Source organism: Pleuronectes platessa, chromosome 8 (assembly GCF_947347685.1).
Source record: "Pleuronectes platessa chromosome 8, fPlePla1.1, whole genome shotgun sequence".
NCBI lineage: Eukaryota > Metazoa > Chordata > Actinopteri > Pleuronectiformes > Pleuronectidae > Pleuronectes > Pleuronectes platessa.
The window spans coordinates 15,858,259-15,878,750 of record NC_070633.1 but is presented as its reverse complement, the minus strand read 5'-3'; positions in this window follow the sequence as shown (position 1 = coordinate 15,878,750).

Genomic DNA, 20,492 nt, shown 5'->3' with positions numbered 1-20,492 from the left:
TTTTTGCTTGTTGATAAACCGCAAATAAGGTGGTTATTGAACAAATAGACCTCACACAATAACAAACTAATTTGGCCAAACCAAATTTCCAAATAACACAAAGGGGGGACTTAAATCCACCATAACATGGCAGCACATGGTTTAGTCCAATCAGCTCATTCCTAAGCCCTCAGTCAGGACTGTATGGAAACTAGATGAAGAAGAAAGAGAGAAACTATGAAACCAGGAAGAAATCACAGGTAACAAAGAAACAAAAGGTTTGTGTGATGTAAACAGATGTAAATGTTGATGTTAAATATTTGACTGTGGTTGACTGCAAATGAAATGAGCCCATGACGTAAAGTAGATGAGAAAATGAATTAAGGCTAACGCACAGCTAATGAGGTGAGTGAGTGTGGTTTGAGGCCATCACACTCGGAGATGTGAGGAGCAACACTCAAGTGAAATAGCATGTAGCGACTCTAAGGGCAGCTTAGCATAGCATGGAAAACAGCCTTGCTAAATTAGGCCAGTTAGCCTAATTAAGCATGGCTGTTTTCCCGAATGTGGCTGTTGCCATCACACCTAGATTGAGATGAGCATGGCAACACATGTGAAACAGGATGTAGCTATTCTAGCTAAACTTATGGAGCATATTTACTGCTTTGTTCAATGTGTTTCTTTACAGTTAGTGTACAGACATGTGAGTGGTATCTGTCCTCATATCAAACTTAACAGCAACCAACCAAATAAGTTTCTTTCAGATCAATCTAGATGTTTAAAGCCTCTAAACGCGTAACCTGATGAATGCATAAAGACCAAAGACAAATGTTATTTTGGGAGGCATCACACACAAATATGGCCTTGGACCGCTCACAACCTGCCTGAACTCGATCTGCTGTGTAGTTCAGGCCCCAATTTAAAATTCATCTCAAAGCTTCCACTGGGAGCGGAGCCTTGGATTGGTTAAAGGCAGAATGAAGCTGGCAGGTCGTCCAAAGCTCAAGGGGTAAGTAGGACTATACCCTCTTCTCCCTCATCTGTCATCACTGGCATGAGTGCCTCGTTACAACAACAGAGTCCTCGAGTGCAGGGGTCCCAACAGTGCCTGTGAGCTTGGCTCACACACTCAGAGTGACCCCAAAATGATGAGCAAAGTGCTGACTTGTTTTGTAACACATTTTCCTGTGAGGCAGTGGTGAGTCTCTCAATGTCATTGGAGCAATCTCAATCTAAAACCTTTAAACGTTCCTATTGACCAAGATACAATATATAAAAAAATATGATTTTGACCAGAAATACCAAAATATGAAGCATTATGTATAATCCATATTATTTGGCCCAGAGACTTGGACAACACCTCTATTTTCTTCTAATATCCTGAAAAGAAGTCTGAATATCCCAGGTTGCCATCTTGTTTAAGGGATTTGACCTGGTCTGCTAATTGGGATATTCACAGTATTGTAGCCTTAATAATCACATGCACATTGTCTCCCCACAGAGAATTTAAACGTGTCGCCTGCAGCAGTGACTTCTCCCTTGAACAGGTGAGTTTTGCTGTGACAAGCAAATTCTCTCTGGTTTGTCATTTTTGCGGAAGTTAAATGTAAACGTGGTGCGAGATGATTCCGCTTATAGGTGTAAACTTCATGTACACGAAAGTCTAAATCGATGTTACGAAAACTTTATTTTAAGTCAATAATTTCAGAATAGTCTCCATAAATACCCGTTATATTTGTTAAAGTTCATCTACTTTTGGTTCATTAATTCCAATAAATGAAGGTGAGCATTCCTTTCAGTCTTTTGATAACAGCCATCAGTATCTGCATCATCCCACCAAACCTGTTGTCTCGACTTTCGACTACACAACTAACACAGTTTAACTACACAAGATTAACAGACTGATGCTGATCACGTAGTGCCCACTGTAAATTTGTAAAGGCTGAGGGGAATCCAATTACCATCCATTACCACTGCCTCTGGTCTCTAGATCATCCCTCTCTAACTCCAGCTCGACAGGTTAGGGCTGCAGTACTTTGATTACTGAGTAGACCGGTCTTGTTTTATCAAAGTTATTTTGTATCTATTCTTTTTTGGGGGGTTGTATCGATGGAGTAGAGGCCTCAGTGCCTTATCGCTGTTCACAACTTAAAATTGGGTGTCTGTGCTTGTCGGCTCCTTTCCATGTGTGACAGATAAGCTGGTGTTTAAATATGATTCTCTCTCCGGCTCTGCTCCTTCGCACCGTTAGCCAGCTAAAGCAAGAAAGCCATTGACGTAACCTATAATTACATTTCTAATTGCAGAATAATTAGGACTCCCTGCATAGCACGTTAAGTCATTTGTCACTAAAGTCTCTAATGTAGCATTCAACAACTTTCTAATTATACCAAATGAAGAGTCTACATGGTGGGGAGCCTTTCGCAACTGAGTCTTTCCTGACGCACCCTATTCCATCAACTCAAGTTTTTATTATTATTAGCTACTAACTGAACGGGTCATGACATTGTCCACCCGGGACGCCAGAAGCGTACTTGAATAATAAGCCTTGTAAACGTGGTGTGATCTCAGCTCAAAAACGGCCTCGTTCCACCTTTGAAATACAGCAAGGTCACATAATTTCACTCTCCAGAGAGCAGTAAAAGACTAATGCACGTTGTTATCACCAGCAGGCAATAGATTATTGTAATGTTCCCCCCTCTGGTCTCTCAAAAAAAGACTCAGCTACAAATGCTGTTGTGAGTTTTTTACAGAACACTAAAAAGGGAAACGTCCTCATTGTCCTATGTTCAGAATATTGTGCATTGGCACATCCCAGACAGAGCACTGGGGTCTTTGACTCCACACGATGGGTCCTGACCAATCACCAACTGTCTCAGCAGTGATGATTAATGAGCCAATGCAGACAAGAATCTAAAAGGCAGGAAGTTATTAGTTGTCTCCCACCATCCACTTTTTTAAGACCTGGTGTCCTGTCTGAGTACAAGTGTCTCCTCAGTGACCGACAAGAGATGCAGACTCAAGTAAAAGAACAGTCCATCCAGATGCATACCTGGAATTGATTGTGTTAATTCGTAGGCAAACAGGCTAAAACCCTAAAGCCCCAAAATGCAGCCTTAAACAACAGATCAATTTTTTTTTTTATATTTTGCATCTGTCAGCGCTTACAATTGTCCTTCCTTAAAAAATGATACTTACTTCTATATTCTTTGCTTTCCAAGCATTAAGACGCAGCGGTATGGAAACAAGCAAATTATACTTTGATAGATCATGTCTGTGCAGGATTTGCAATAAATTTGAGTACGTTTGATGCAAAACACTGTTCTACAAGCAGCCCAGCATGTAGCCCAGCCTCTTTCAGAGAAGGCTCAGAGTCTGAGTTGTGAGAATGGGAGCAATGACTCTATATAAAGATGAAACGCATGAATCTAAAAAAAAAAAAATGTCTCAATTGCCCCCTCTGTGACTGTCTGCATTATAAACACATCAAATAATATGTCCTTTCATTTTAGCTTATTCATGTGCTGATGTTCATTCATGGGTTAGTTTTTCAGATGTATAGTTTTAATTAGTTGTTTGATGCGATGAAAAGAGGCGGAGATTGACTTGTTATTGTTCGTGCGGTTGTATCAGTGGAAATACCACAATCCGACTCCCTAATGATTACTGTTCAAAATCTGGCTGTCGGGCCAAACAAATTGTCGCTGCTGCTGCAGGTTGTCGGGCAGAGGTGGCACAAAATGAAGTACTTTCCGAGGGTTCGTTCAAAGCAGTGAATTTGATGGCTCTATAAATACTTGAATCAGTAAACACATGCAGATTGCTGCCCTCTCCCAACGGAGCCAGTTTCCCATTTCCAGGGCATTAAACTTAACAGTATTTTCTCTGAACTCCTCAGTAACCTAATAAATTGTGCAAACAATTATTGGCCCGGCAATACACAACTACTGTCGACGGCACATATGTTATTACTCTCCCAGCTTTTTCAACACAAAAGTCCTCATGGTGGAAAGAAAGTCATTGTAGTATGTCCTGGTTTTCTTACCAACATTTAAGTGAACCATTACTATTCACTTCACAGAAATACTACCCCCTCCACTTATTACATCCAAATTTGTCATCAGCTGTCAGCGGCCTGTCGGCGCGTTGTCATTGCAGTTCACGTCTGTCGGAGCTATAAAATGCACAGCTGGATGTAATGAACTGCAAATTTGCATGAGGGCCCTGACCCGTTTCACATTCACACACCTGCTCCAGCTGCACCCACCTGAGCAGAGTGCAGAGATTTCCACAAAAGCTGCATTTATTGCCATCTGCTTCGGGAGAGACACTTTAAATCTGGCTGAATAGGAGGCTGATCTGCTTTCAAACTGACTGTGTGTGTGTGTGTGTGTGTGTGTGTGTGTGTGTGTGTGTGTGTGTGTGTGTGTGTGTGTGTGTGTGTGTGTGTGTGTGTGTGTGTGTGTGTGTGTGTGTGTGTGTGGTTGCACGTGATTTATGCCTTAGGCATAAAGTCATTTTTGCCTATTTAACCTTTGCTTGAGGAAAGTAAGGCTCCCTTTATCCTTTCTGCAGAGTTGGTGATGGATAAAAATGCAGCATCACATAATCCACTCAGTAAATCAAAGTTATGAAAAACAGAGAGCGCAGATCAAAGTGAAGTGATAAAAAATGACTTGCCTTTGGACCTGTTGAGGCAGACAGGCAGCCTTTACCTTTCCTAAGTGAGGATGAATTAGACCACGGCAGAGGAGAGAGAGAGAGACACAGAGCAAAGGCTTAGCTGCCTGCCTACAGGTTGATGGAAGAGAGCTATGAACCCTGGGAAATGAGGATCTAAACAGGCAGTAGATCACCAAGCCCACTGGCTCTGTCTCTATCAGACAACGTCTCACTCCTGCAGACACGCACTAATACTCACACCACACAGTCGATATCTAGATTAATCTGTGGGGTAGGAATCCATCAAGCGGCCCTGGAGGCTTGATGGTCCTGCTGAGAGAGAGTGATACGTCCAGGTGCTTTAGAGAGATCTCATCCAGATGGAGATGACGGTGTGTTAGTTTCATGGAGATACTGTTAAAGTCACTGACAAGTTGATGAGCAATCAGGGACGAAGGGCGATTTCACACCTGAAAGTCCAGCAAGGTCCAAACCAAGGTTCATGTCTTTCTAACATTGTTCACATTTATTCCCATATGTTTCGGTGTCAGATCAAAACTTAGGGAGCAAACTTAACACTTTAGTTCGACGTATGAGAATCCTGTCGTCATCACTTACTTGGGATGTGTCAAGTTATCCTTAACAAGAAATCGAATGATACATAGACAGGTTTTTTCTCTGTCTGAGAGAGTTTAGTTAAATTTATTACCAGACAATGTCAGACAAGTCATACTTATTGCAACAGCAGCACATGTTAGTTTTTGGCATTTAGGCTCTGACTTCATCTCTTCTTCTCTTGTTCCAGATTGTGGTCCAAGGCACCTTTCACACCTGTTCTTGTTGTTTGGACTAAAGTCAGAAGGTCCAAACCAAGTAAGATGTGAAAGTTCCGCAAATGGTCTCTGGCTAGATGTAAAGACTACTCTTCATCTAGAGAAGTTGCACAGCTCACTGGTATTCGTGTGTCATGTTGGTTTATATGAGAAGCATTGATAGAATAAAATGCTTCAGGTATCAGTTCCATGTCATTTTGACAGCTCTCTTCCATAAAAGTGTATTTATAACACTTATGAGTGACCCACACTTGCGGTGAGAGTGCATCACTTTTAACCAAGCTGTCCTCAAGATTGAGTGCTTCTATTTGGATGAGACCATTGAGAAGAGGTTTTGGTTAAGCCATCGGGGAGTGTGTCTCAGAGGAGCTCTTCATCATCCCCTACAGCCAATTTCACAGGTTAATGGGTTAAAAAATACACTCAGGACTTTCTCACTGAGGAGTTGGAGACTGCAATTTACAGCGTTTTAAACTGGATGGTTAGAGATATAAACATTGGCGCAGTCATTATTTGTGAATACACAAAGTTTCCCATGCATCGCTACCACATGGACAGTGACAGAACCCATGTTCAAAAGCTTAAAATGAAAATATTCGAAGTTGTTGACAAGAAGTGAAGTTTGTTGAAGCAGTGTAATCAAGAATGACAAAAACAAGGCCTCCTTTTTTTTAACCTGTGACGACTATAGTGAGTGTAATTGACTCTGAACGTAACACTTTCCGGGGAGAGGTCATAATTAAACGTAGCTTGATCATGTTTGTGTCATGTTGACACTTTGATCTACGCATTTCTGATCCACGCACCCAAACATCTAAATGATCTTCTGTGTCATCATTAATATCAACATGTCTGTTCTCTTCTCTGTCAGCACCCTTGACATTTTTTTAAGCCATCTTTCATGCTGATTGAAGCCGATTAGCTGCAGACTGTTTCAGGTTGACATGATGACTTGATTGGATGTGCTCACAATATAAATAAGTCTCCTTGAACCCTGTGTCTGTGTTAGAGATGCTCAATACCAGAGATTTGCTGTGTCGGCTCCACAAATCCAAAATAATATTTCATACTGTATATTTATACACAGCGTAAGGCTACATTGAAAATAATGGCGCCTTGTATATTATCTTTCAAGGCATATATAAACATGTGACTTCAGCACCATTTGTGATGTATATACTATATATGCTGCACACAGGGTTTAGATTATTATAATATCACAAAGTATATAGCCTCAGGCAATACTGAACTGTCTCTGATTAGCCAATATCGGCCGAGAACTTCAGCTGACTGCTACATTGTTTGTAATATATATGAAACCCCATGCTTTTCATGAAAAGTAAAAATAAATCTTCAGATCATTCAGGTCAATGGTGTTCTAGATATCCCCACACTACCCACACTTGGTGAATCTATAGTTTGTTTTCTGCTGCCAGAGGAAAATGTTGAGAACAGTAAACCAGCTTTGCAGGAAAAGTGTGAAAAATGATCACAGCCATTTACTGTATGTGTGAGTGATGGCATTAACCTAATATAAATACCATCTTGTTCGATTTTAAGAGAAAGGATTTTAAGTTTAGTTCAAATTAATTTTGCTTTCAGACTTCCCATGACATTAAATCAAACCACCATATCTTGACAATGCCACCATCTGTAATGAAACTCTACTATGTAATAACTTTCATCTGGTGAGTTGCTCACACAAACACAATCTGCACAAAACATGTTGTGCAGTTCAAGATGAGCAACATCCTCAAGAAAAGGTAGATTTCATATAATGGGCTGCTGGTCACGAAGTGAAATGAAAAAGCCACACTGCTCCAAGTGTGTGTCACAAAATATTCACATGTTAGAGATGGTGACCAACTTCCCCAATATGGGACAAACTTTGTCCCCCAACTCTGGCTTTGACCCATCTGGAGGCAAAATAAAGAATGATATGTGTGATAAATGAGTCTGGCCAACAGACACCATGCAACATTAGCCCAGAGCTTTACTGTTCACTTTGCTCCAAAAGCTTCAAATAATAATTTATTGAAATTATCTGTGGGGATGTGCAAGAATGGTGGAAGAAACGTTGTCTCTTTTATCTGATTCCGAAGAGATCATTTTCTTTAATTTTAGACTTTGTCGTGCAGTCAAGCAAATATCATGTCTCATTAAAAGCTACGTTAGTATTTACATTGGGTATGAACTGATGTCATTTGTTATAATTATTGTTGTTATATTAAGATTATTCCCTCCACAAACCCAGTAATAGTTTGTGTTTATGTGTGTACGTAATATGTTGTGCGTCCATGCCTGAGGCCTTTACTCGCTCTTCCTCCTGACCAGCACGAGTCAGATGGAAAGAGCCTGTTTTCAACTACAGCTGCTGGACCGTAGAATCTGCCACAGGCCAGAGGGATGCAGGCAGCATCGCTGATGAGCCAACGCTGATGATTAATGCAGCTCAGGACATATTATAGTGTTGTATAGAAAAGTGTGTCACAAAATGAGGTTACATAGAAGACGATGCTTAGAAATGTCAGTGGCTGTCTGGAATAAGCAAAGATCAAGGAAAAACTGAGTCAGAGACATCAATAAAAAAGAATCCCTTTCCTTGTATCATGTACATTTTAGATCTGGCTCCATATTTCAACATTTAAATTAAACATGTTTCTTATGTTGTTCTTGAAACATAAAAAAAGGCTAAAATATTCAGCAGTGCATACATGTGCTGTTTGACAAACAAGGTTGGGGAAGGAGGTAAATAGCAATATGTGGTTTCAGTAAAACAGGAATCTTATAGATTGTATCCTGGTCATAGCCATGCAAACTACAAAACACAGCTTTCAAAATAACCATTATAAAGTGCTTCACAAAGAGGAAACATATAAACAACAAAACATCAACTAATCAAAAACAGCAAATTATAAAATACAAAATCAACTATAACATATTATTTAAAAGTAATAGCAAAAGAAAAGGATTCAGTAAAAGTACGTTTTGACAGTGAGGACTCACGAGCTCCCCCGTTAAATTAGTCCAGTTCCATTATTCCTGCTCTGAATGTGTGTTTGTGACCAAATGCTCAGACAATCAATTTGATTGTTTCCAAAGGAGTTGTGTGGAAGCCCGAATTTCCATTTCACAGTCAACAACACATTTTTCTCTATTGACCCATGCCTGACCTCTTTCTGTGTCCACCTCTCACTGCTGTCATTCTCAAGCTGAAGACCGACTGTTACGGAGAAAAGAGAGCACACTTTCAGCCCTTACAGGAGATTTAAAAGGTCCCAGGTCATGTTCTCATACTGAATTAGCAATTTGTTCTATTTTTTCTCTTTATACATTTGTATTCTCTGTATTCATCCTCCTATTTAGGGCCCGAGCACTGACATACATTGACAGACTGTATTTTAAAGTTGGTACTTTCAAGGGTTGAGCATTCCTGATTATTATTATTGTTTACTTTTTCAGGCAAATGAATTAGCTTTTTGTTATTATACATTTTGTTTTGTTTTGTTTTTAATTCCTGCGCAGAAGCGGACCGCGCAGGATGTATTTAATTTAATGTTATTTAGTTTAGGTTTAATTTAATTTAATTACATTTTTACATTATGTTTGAACAATGTTGCTCCAAAATTTGTACCATTCATTTCAATTGAGCAGACAATGTTATGGCTATGATGCACTGGAGAAAACACCTGACATTATTTTAGGGGTGAAAACTTCCTGTTTATCAAGTGTTAAGTGCACAAAATTTAACCCCCCATGCTCATTTTTGTTCTGCAGGTGAATAAAAGACACTAAATCCCCCTGAAAAGTACAGTCACACCAGGTGGAAGTGTTCTGCTGCCCTCTCTGGCTTTTGAGTCTGTTTTATCTCTTCAGGGAAGCTGATTAATGCACCACCACACCCCCACAGCTGGGAGTCTACATAACTGCACTGAGATAAAATGTATAATCACTGGAGGTCTGCAAAAAGTTGTAACGATTTTTAGAGGCTGTTAAGTTGCTCCTAACTGGTGGAAGTCCTCCCAACATGAAATCCGATTTAGCACTTACATTTTTCCTTCATTATTTCAATGTCTAGCAGCAGGTCAGGCCCAGACAACTTTTTTACCTTAAACCCAGTTTATAAAGTACATGTTAAATATGCCTCTTTTCACTTTAGGGTTAACACACATAGCTGTTACTATAATTACAAGAAACGGTTGTCTGTTTTACTTTTTCGTGCACATATACATTGTTGCTGAGGTACAGATTGAGGTTTATTTAATGTATTTGTACTAGAGAGGAAATGGCTTTGCCATTAAAGACCTTAGAAGAGCAATGTTGCATGATATTTGTGGAAAAGCAAAGATAAGTGCTTTTTATGACGCTGTCCAATTAAGGTTTATTTTAGCTGAGGCCAAACTGATTCAGATAAACCTTGTAGCGATGTTGCCCCGTGCGCAGAGCTTTTATATGCCTCAAGCTGGGCTTTAGATAGAAAAGGACATTTTTAGAGCCAGAGAGGGAATTCATCACCTGGGCAGCAGCCATGAAGACTTGTGAAACAACCTCTACACACTATTATTATATTCAGTTAATGTTGTTTATGTACTTTTTAAAAACTCAATTTAATCATGTTGACTCATTTTGAACATACTTATTTGAATAAACTTAATCTACATTTAATAATTTTTTTTTTGAAGAAGAAGAAGAAGAAGAAGAAGAACGTGGTCTAAATTTAGTCCCCAGAATTATGATAGATTTTTTTTTTGTTAATCTAGTTTGTATAGTAATTTTATTATTTTTGCATTGATTAGGCTAGATTGTCACATTTGTTTGAGTAAATGCAATATTTAGGTTGTGCATTCTCAAACATACACTGTGGTGCATGCTTCAGGTACACAAACACAAAGATAAACAGTGACACTTAGAGGAGCAGCCACATGCACATAAAGAGCTCTGTGCAACTTCTCCTAACTTCCTAAGATGTGCTCAGATCACCCAGCACTCAACTCAAATCCTGCTTAAGCCGACTTACTGTGCCAACAGGAGTTTGATCCTAGTGGAAGGTTTTTTACTCTGATTTGATTTGACATGATATTGTTTTCCTCATTTTTTCTCTTCCCTATTAAACATCTTTGATGTCTGTCTGTCTGTCTCTCGACTTATTTTTTCTCTGCTTTCATACAACCTTTGTCTGATTTACAGTTAACGGTCATCTCCAACCTTGGGGGCCCTTCGTTGGAATTAGATGCTTGAACTGTCAGCGATAGAGAGATGCTGGATGTTGGCGATGTTCAAGGTGGAGGGGTGGTGGCCAGAAATAACACCTCAAGGGTGCTGATCCCTGGGCTGATGGAGAAATAAAAATAATTACCTGGGTTTTCTGATTTATGCCGAAATGCATGCTCGGAGCCATGCCTTTACTCTGCTCGGCTGTCTGATTCACGGAGCCGTTATCCCCGGCCTGAGTCTGCAGGTGTCAGTTTAAACATGACGAAAAGCTCTGCCTTGTCCTGTTAGGGAGGAGAGGCACGGGAGAGGCAGTTGGAAATCAGCAACAGCTTTTAAATGTCAGACCTCCATGCCCCGGGTTTGCCTTTTAATCCAAAATGAATCATAAAAAGGTTAAGAAGAAATATCACTGAGTACAGAACTGCTGAACCAGTGTGTTTGCCGTTACAAGATTACTTTGGGTTGGCAGTGAGCAGTGGAGCTCATAGATTATTTTTTTGGCTATCCACATCTCTGTTCCTATTGCACTAATAACTGGCATCCCTCTTTTTGTTGCCATAGTAAATTACATGGATATTCAGGTTGACCCAAAACCGAGTTAAATCAGGCGTTGTAGAGCAGTGGCTCGGCCCTGAGAAGTCTGTGGTTGGTGATATCAAGATGTTTGTGGTCTGTGTTATCTTTGCTTACTGTGCTGAGAATAAGGGAGATCTCAGTCCCAAGTTAAACTTTGGTCCAATGATCCTTTATGCACTGTAACAATACAAATACCTACCACACTGCTGCTGCATATCTATTAGAAGTATTACCGTAGCTATTAAAATTGTGTGTGTGTGTGAGGAGGCGACTATTTAATTCTCCTTTCTTCTTATGTTTTCTTTTCTTTTCTATTCTTGAATACGCGGCTGCTGCAGTTTGTTGCTTAGATTTTTATGGCAGTTATATATTGTCATAAATTCCAGCACTTCTTAAGCCTGATGGGAGAAAATGTGATTAAAAATTGCATTCTAATAAATCACCAAAGATTTCATGCACTCACTCGAAAAAATAGATTTTCACATAAAATAAGAGATTGCCTGTGGTTCCCCGCTGCTCCAGAGGAGGGAAATCAATCATGTCCTTCACATTTTTTACGAGTGCGACGACTTTTTGAGTTGCACTTGTGCTTGGTCAAATTTATGTTGTACATTCTACATTGGTCAGGTCAATTTCCAGACATGAGTGAAATTCATCATTGCCAACATGAATGATGTCAGATACGTCATAGTGCTGCAGGTTCAACCCTCAGGGGTCCTAAAATGGTAGCTACCAGCCATATTATGAATAGTTTGATTAGTTTGATCATCCTCATGCAGACAGATTCACCTTGATTTGTCAGGCAAATACAATCCATCCATCCATTATCTACATCTTATCTCTTATCCTTTGAGGGTCACAGGAGAGCTGGAGCCATTTCCTGCTGACATTGGGTAAGAGGGGGGGTGCACCCGGACAGGTCGCCAGCAAATCACTGTGACAACATATAGAGACAAACCATCGACGCTGGACTCGCGTATGCGTTAAAGACGTCAACTGAAACACTTACTCAGTTTGAACGGGGGGGGGGACATCACGGGCTGCCATACTACATTTTGCTTCTGTTGTGTTATGCTCCGTTTGACAGAAGTTAAACAGAGAACAACATTTCATGCCGCACCGGAAGCACAAGACCATCAAATAAGCTTGAGGTGAAAGCGGAGGCAGCTGGCTAACAGCTGGTGTGTGTTCATCTTGTTGGGAATTTTCTGTCCAGTGAACTTTAGCAGTGTGCCGATTGCTAGCATGGTACATTAGCTTGCTTGGTTGTCTGACCCGAGTGTGAAACTGTGATTGTTATCGTTTTGATGATCCTGCTGGCGCCAAGCGTTGCGTACATTTGAATCCAGCGTCACAGTACCTGGAGAAAACTCACTCAGACACAGACAGAATACTCCTAAATAGTATTTTGCGGATGGGCCAAAGTGAAAAAGCAGAAATACTGTAGTAGTGGTAGCGAAATACATAATTCAGTTAAGTTCATAGATCTGAGTTGTTTTCTGATTGACATTTTCCTTTATATCCATTTAAAGCGTTAGTTAACTCTCATCCTCTCCGCCCTCATTTTCTCTCATAAAGATCGCGTTGACTCTGATTGTTTGCAATCATCTGAAATCCATAACAGGTCGGACAGTGTCTCTTATTACTTATTTCATTTCCACACCTTGACAGCAGCTCACCATTCCTGATGAGGAGCGCACACACACACACACACACGACACACACACACACACGCACAAATAAGCACCTCAAGGTCTCCTTCATGTTTGAGCGACCTCAGAAATGATGTGCTGATGACACCTAAACAGATTGTGTAATTACTTTTGCCCTGGTGGCACTGGCCTGTAACACCAATCCAGAATTTTAGTGTTCGGGAGCGTTTGGCTGCAGCTGGCATTTATGAAGTGCATGGTGCAATTCTTTTTTCTTTTTTTTTTTCAATTTCTCATTCATCATCCCAGACAACAAAAACAGCATGTCCAGGAGAAAGGGGGGGGCCTGAGGGGGGTGAGGTGCTGGAGAGGTGGGTGATGAAGGTCTGTGAAGAACGATTCTGGTTTGTCGGAGTGGGGCCTGTGTGTTCACTGTGAACCCTTCCGGGCTCAATCTCATATGTTTTACTGAAAGCAGGCAGTAAAGGTTGTCCTATATTTTCTCCGGGAACTTTTGATCCCTAAACCTTTGAGTTCATGCTAAGCATCCTGCCTTGTTTACCAATATAAACTGAAGAGCCCTGAAAAGGTGGTAAGTTCAGCCTATAAATGGACCATCGGGAAGGTGTTGGACAGTATGGTGGCTGGTGGTCTAAATTCATCCTGACATTTTTAAATAACACATTCTTTTCAAAATTTCAGATTTGCTTAAATATAGTTCCTTCTGGCATTTGCTGCCTCTGGGCACATCAGGACAAAAATGTCATATTTTGTTCACGTCTGTTAAAGAGAAAAACAGAGAAAGGAAAGAACTCAAGGACGGACAAGGTTGAGAGCTGTGGAAAATAATAAGAACTTGTATTGTGTGTTATGAGAAATCAAAGATTGTAAAGATGGATGACTGCAGAACAGATCAACAGTCACTCCTATGACATATAATCTTTTCTCCATCATTGACAAGACTACAAGAGCTGAACAACAAACTAATCTCACTATATATGTATTGTGTGTCATATTTCAAACCTTTTATCTATCTAGACTACATTGGGCGTAGGGTTCTGTGGGTTGAGGTAGCACCTTCGGTCTCTGACAGCTGTGCTCTCCCATAGTTCTCCTCATGTCTGGCTCCGTCACAGCCTCGTTCTGCTCCTCAGCTGGCGGCTTAATGGATGTGAGTGGGGTGGTGTAGACATGACGCAACTGGGCAAAAGATTGTCAACGATACTCGAGATGGAAAGGGATGGATTTGAATGGCACACAGCTTGTCAATACAGCCCCCCCAGACACTGATGGGTTACGGGATCAGTGACAGACCTCACGCCGCCCCTAACAGTGATAATTATAACTGGCTGGCACAAAATGAATTTGGCTCCTAGTCAATAATCTGAAGAACGTTTTCAATAACAGGAATTTGATTTAAATGTGAAAATCCTGTCTGAACAAAGATGAACCCCGACTCAGATGAGTAAATACAAAAAAAAAAGAAGGTCTTGTGGTCTCTGAGGACACCGAGCAGGTGGTGTTGGCAGCACGATGGCACTCGAGGAGGGGAAGTGAGGAACTGGTTTCTGTCACATAGGACACACGGCTGGGAACTGATTTATCAGGAGCAGTAAATTACCTCTGAAATTAGTCGACAGATGTAATGGAGCAGCAGTTACCCTGCTCTCTAGACAGTTTGCATGCAACACCAAGGAGCACACTGCCACCCACTGTACCGAAATGTGTATAATATGTAAAGATGGTGTTAAATTATATGGATGAAAAGTATTTAAAATGAAGCATTTAAAAGTTAAACCATCAATATATTACAAATTATGGACTAAAACTTGTATTGTTCATATTCGACAGAATAATATCCAAGTAATTTATGTATAAATAACATTTAGTATAAATTTGAAATACTCAAGTTCAATCAACGTTCATTAAAATTGTGCCTTATGCACATTTATGTAGATTTTTTAATCTGGTTGACGGTGGTGAGGTCTGCAAACAGAACAATGAATGATACTATTCATCTGAAAGCGAAAACTAGAATAGTTGACTTGGGTCTGTTCGGTCGTAAGTCTTTTACATACATGGATAGTTTAATATATATTGTTGACGTGCCTGCAGTTTCCTGCTGGAGTAAGATTTATACATTATGGGCCTTGTAGAGAAATATCAACAGATTAGTGTTTCCATTCACCAGTGTGTGAAAATCTTAAATTTAAGAAACTTTGTATTTGAAGGAAGTATCAGTTTTATGTTTTCATTAATAATGAACAACCTCTTTAATCATCAGGAGGAAGCAGGTGCTTTATGCTCAGTTACAGAACATAATTTATTTTCACTCCATCATATTAATGCTAAAAGTTACGAGATAGCATTTTAATATTCTGATACTCACCATCAAACTTAACAAGACTTTTCTATGGTTACTTTTTCAAGGCGTCCTTGGCAGTGATATTGAAGGATGAATACCCAGACTGCACTGTTCCTCTCCACTCTCGCTCATTTCCCCCCAACAATGCTCCAGTGCCACACTGTCCCTCAGCGAGGGATTAGTCAGGTGAGGATTTGCCACAACACGTGCATCAAATCAGGCTCACAAAACATGGCAGCCTCCCAAGGGATGTTACAAAGTCCTGCCAGACTATTCAGCTGAGATTTCAGGGGCGCGCACACACACACACACACACACACACATACACACACACACACTCACACTGTTACTCCTTCGGGACATCATGCTCTGACGAGATCTACCTTTTAGGTGCACTCGCCAGAAAGTCATCACCAGATATAAACAAATACACAGACAAACAGTGCAGAAAGATAAAAAACCTTTTTAATTAGTAGCATATATATCTTTCTAAAATACTCAGAGGAAGAGATCTTTCCATATCATTTACCCCGATTCCAATACCTTGACTTTGGGTATTTGCCGATACAGAGTATCGATTTGATACCAGTGTATTTATAAAAAAAAAAGTAATTGTTATATGTTTATATTGTATATTATGTTGTATTTTTAACAGCTCCTAATGACCCTGTACGGACAGGATGATTGCTCTCATTGAAACTAAAGTCTAGCAAACTGTCGCTGTTTTACTTGTGAGACTTTCCTGTGTGAAATACTGCTGACTGCTGTTTTCTCTCTCAAATTGGATTACTTGCATTGACACCAATGGTAAAGTTTGATATCAGATCCATGCAAATTTAGTGCTGGCACATATGGATGCTTGGCATTGTCAGTGCTTGTCCCCGGACCACCTGTCTATGCTCAGAATAAAGTAAATAGTCTTCATAAAGAATGGGTCCAAAGTAAGACGAAAGTAAAATGAACCTAAAACTATTCCTTCACTTTTACTTTGAAAAACGTGGACAGCATTTTGAAGTGAACTGTATGAGCTGTCATGAGCTGTTGATTTTTACTGAGAGGGCCTTCTCCTGGAAGCACAACCCGAAACTGACAACCTCTTTGTGTCCTGATCTCTGTCTGACAGGTGAGAGGACCAGCAGGTGTAAGGACGGAATGACGGCACGAACAGTCACACTGAGATCAGTCAATATCACAGGTAACCTATAGTCCTGAGTGGGATTTATATAAACAGCCGTGGAGAGAACAGACAGGTGGATGGGATGATGGATGAAGACAGATCAGCATGCACATGCACGTACAGCACACAGGAACAAAGAACAGCACACATGATCCCAAATGTTACTGTAGGAGCGTTCCTGTGTCTGGTATTCTATAATTCAGAAAAAGCAGCCCTGGCAGTAAAATCAATAAGTAAATACATTTTACATACCACACGATCACTCTCTGTGCGGATGTCTCACTCCACCTCCTCTCGTGGGGAAACCTGGAAGAACCGTGATGTGGTTTGAGAAGGTTCTGATGAATCTTTCATGTGCAGAGATATTTCTTTCCCCTCCAGTGGCAACTCATCTGCACTTAAGTTCAAGTGAAGTGCAATTACTTTATTTTCTCTCTGGGACCAGGCACATCTAATAGTACTTTTTCAGATATCCCATATATCGTATTTACACAAACATATTTTTTTTTCTCCAGCAAGTGTATAAGCTTATAGCTGCACTTAAGCAGTGAAAGATTCTCCCTGTCTCCTTCAGTTGGGAAAAGCTGTTTGTAAAATGCACAGAGATACACTTCTGTCCCAGGGGAAGTAGCTAATTTTGGAGCAGGGCGCACAAAAACAAAACAGACCGTCTCCACATGAAAGGCCTCATGAATATTCATAAGTGTTGATCACAGTGGACTATTATTATCATTACACCTCTCTTCATGCAGGAAACGTAAAGCCAGCGCACATGTGGCGCTCCGACGGAAAGATGTCTTAAACCTCATCCTTTAAACAAGCGTGAAATTCATTCTTTTCTTTCGGGATGTGTAATAAGATGTTAATTTGTCGGCCGTTTTGCAGCATATTTCATCAGAGCTTTTGCCAAGTCTGAAGAAGATGTTTCAAATATGATGTGAATGCAGAGAGCTGCAGTGTGATGTTTGATAGAAAACATCAAACTTAAGATGAAGGGTATTTTGGCTTGAGGATATTGGACATGTAACATCATTGCCAAGGAGTTTCTTTTCATTACTATTTGTTTATCTGTCTGTCTGCAGGATAACTCAAAAAATAAAACTGTGTATATGTTGTGTTTTTCTTGTCTTATCAACCACTCTTTACAGCTGCGTTCATGCACACATTCACACACACCATCGACCAGGACATCAAGGGCAATAGGTTGTTCAGTACCTTGCCCAAGGGCACTTCAAAATGCAGACTGGAGGAGACAGGAATCAATCTAGCAACCTTGTGGTTCCATTGGTACGTTTGACATGTTCAACTGATTTCTATTACATTTTGTGGAGTTGTGTGACATGACCAAAGGAAGAATGACCCATTCCATTATAAAAGGATCTGCATAAATGTCCAGAACATTTTTACTTTCTTAAACATGGCAAGGTTTTTGTGTCTGACTTGGCAAAGGTATATTCTCTACAGTTTACTTTGCATAGTGTTTGTGGTAGTTGCAGTTGTAGAGGATGTATTCCGGTTCAATGAGTGGTTAATAACACCCCAGAAGCGGTTTAGGTAGGTTGTGTGTGTGTGTGTGTGTGTGTGTGTGTGTGTGTGTGTGTGTGTGTGTGTGTGTGTGTGTGTGTGTGTGTGTGTGTGTGTGGTACAACCTGTTGTCACCTGCTTGCACGATTCCGATGAGTGCAATTTAAACTCTTGATTTCTAATCTTTATGAAATCCAAGCCTATAGCAACAAAGAGTATCACATATAGATAGAAATGTGTTTGCAGAGTCACTCTCCCACCCCTATGTGGGCGAGCAAGACGTCCACAAGGTCTGGTCCTCAACCAGAGGCCTGGGAGTTTGAGGGTTAAACACGGTTTATCAGCTGGTCCTATAGGCCTTTACTGTTCTGGACATGAACCTGGAATCCGGTGGAGTCCCCCTCCCGGTGTTTGGGTCACATGCGGAGACTCAACAACATTGGACGACTGGAGACTGAGAAAGCGCAGCCTTGTCTGATGAATCATAATTTCTGCTGAGTCTGCAGGTTTTAGTTTCAGATTATCGCATCAACAACATGAGTTCATGCACGTAACCTGCTTTTTATCCACAGTTCAGGATGCTGACGCTGTTTAATGGTGAAATGAAATTTTGAATACCGTTTAAATCATTTAAATTCAGTCACCAGTGAACCTTACCCCAGTTTTCCAGTATACAGGCCCAACGTGATCACCAGGTGGAGGACACTGAGACTGCTGCCTGTGACCATTATGTAAGCCCTGATTCTTGTATCTATTTATTTTTTCCAGCAAAGCTGAACATTATGATTTAATGAGTTGCTAGCAAAGATGTACAAACACTGTCTTGGCTGTCAGTTCTGCCCTGGTTTCTAATGAGAGTTGATATGTTTTCTCAAAAGAAAAATGGCACAATAAATGAATAGCTGTGTGTTAATTAAACCATTCACTTTAAAGCAAATTTTCCTTTGTACAAGAACTTCCAAAACACCCTGGAAACCCTCAACCGCAGCCTGTGTGCAGCTGCTGCGACTCAATCAGAAGGTTTGTGGGTCTTTACTGACATCTCATGGACAAGAGTGGAAGTGTTCTTGACTTGACTTTACAGGTAAGTAGCTGAGATGAAAGGGAAGTCAGAGTTTGAAGGTGGGTGTGGTACAATGTTGGTATGACTGGTTCCAGGACGTGCCTGAAGATCCACACCCACACAAACGTTCCCCCCGAATGCTGTCCTCACTTTCAGAACATGTGGCTTTCCTCCATAAACATGCAAGGAAATGAATATTTGACAACACTCAGGTCAGTATCATCTATCTAATGGTTTCCAGTCCCTTTGCTGTGGTTGTTGCTGAAAATAAATACTTCATTTGCAGATATTTAAATGCTATTGCAGTTTGCAGATTTGGTTCTGTGAAAGTGTTGTGGTTGTGATTTTAAATATATAATTTACTTTAAAAATGATAACACCACATCTTGTATTTATTAGCTTGGCCAGAGAGGTTATGTTTCCATTTGTGTGTTGTTGTTTTTTTAAGTTTGTGGTGAGATTGTTCTGGTGTTTCCAGGATTTATTTCGCATTTATAATATAATACTTGATCCTAATTCTTCATGTTTGCTTGCTCGAAGCACACGCCTCGACATGGGGCTCTGATTCCCTGCTGTACGGACTTGTCGGAAGCTGAGTCAAATAGACTGAGTATAAACACACGTCACCACCTCAGAGACTAACTCACATCAACATGATCTAGATTTCAATCATTGCAATATGTAAACAAATCAGTGACCAATTGAGTTACCATTAAGTGATGCGGTTTTGGTTTAACATCAGTAACTTGGCGACACTCTCCTGAATATGTTCCCGTTTAATTTGTGTTCACATTAACGGACCTTATAAGAGTACTTTGAACTGATGTTGATATTACATGACCATATTTAGTGACTTTCTGGACCATTATCTGCAACGGAAAGCGTCAGAACCCCCTCAGGCATCTTACGCTTGCATCCAGATCATATAAGAGCTCATGGAACACTGCTGCACCTCCCTGAAAAACCTGTCTCAGGAAGACAGTTCGATTCCAGGATCTAATTGCATCTGTGGCCTCGTGTGCATGTATCAACTAGCCTGTCTAACTGTAGGTCTGATGAAAACATCCCTGTCATATGTCCTTTGCGTCCATGTGCCTTAAAAGTGCACCGCGTGCGTGTGGTCTTGTTTAAAACATTTAAAAACAGTCAAAACACGCGCAGGCCACAGCAGCCACCGCGGTCCAGCTTAACAGATGGGATGTGCAGCAGCACTACGAGGCAATGATGCAATCTGCGAATGGCACCAGCGTTTTCCAACGTGTCAGCACAACCGAGGCGAGACAGAGAGAGAGAGAGAGAGAGGGAGGGAGGGGGGGGGGGGGGGGGGGGGAGAGGGATCAACAGGGAGCCGGGGAGGGAGAGGCTGTCTGCATGGGAAACGCATCACTTCTCATTACTGCATAAACACCAGCCTTCAAATTGAGAGCACTTTACTCTAACACGCTTT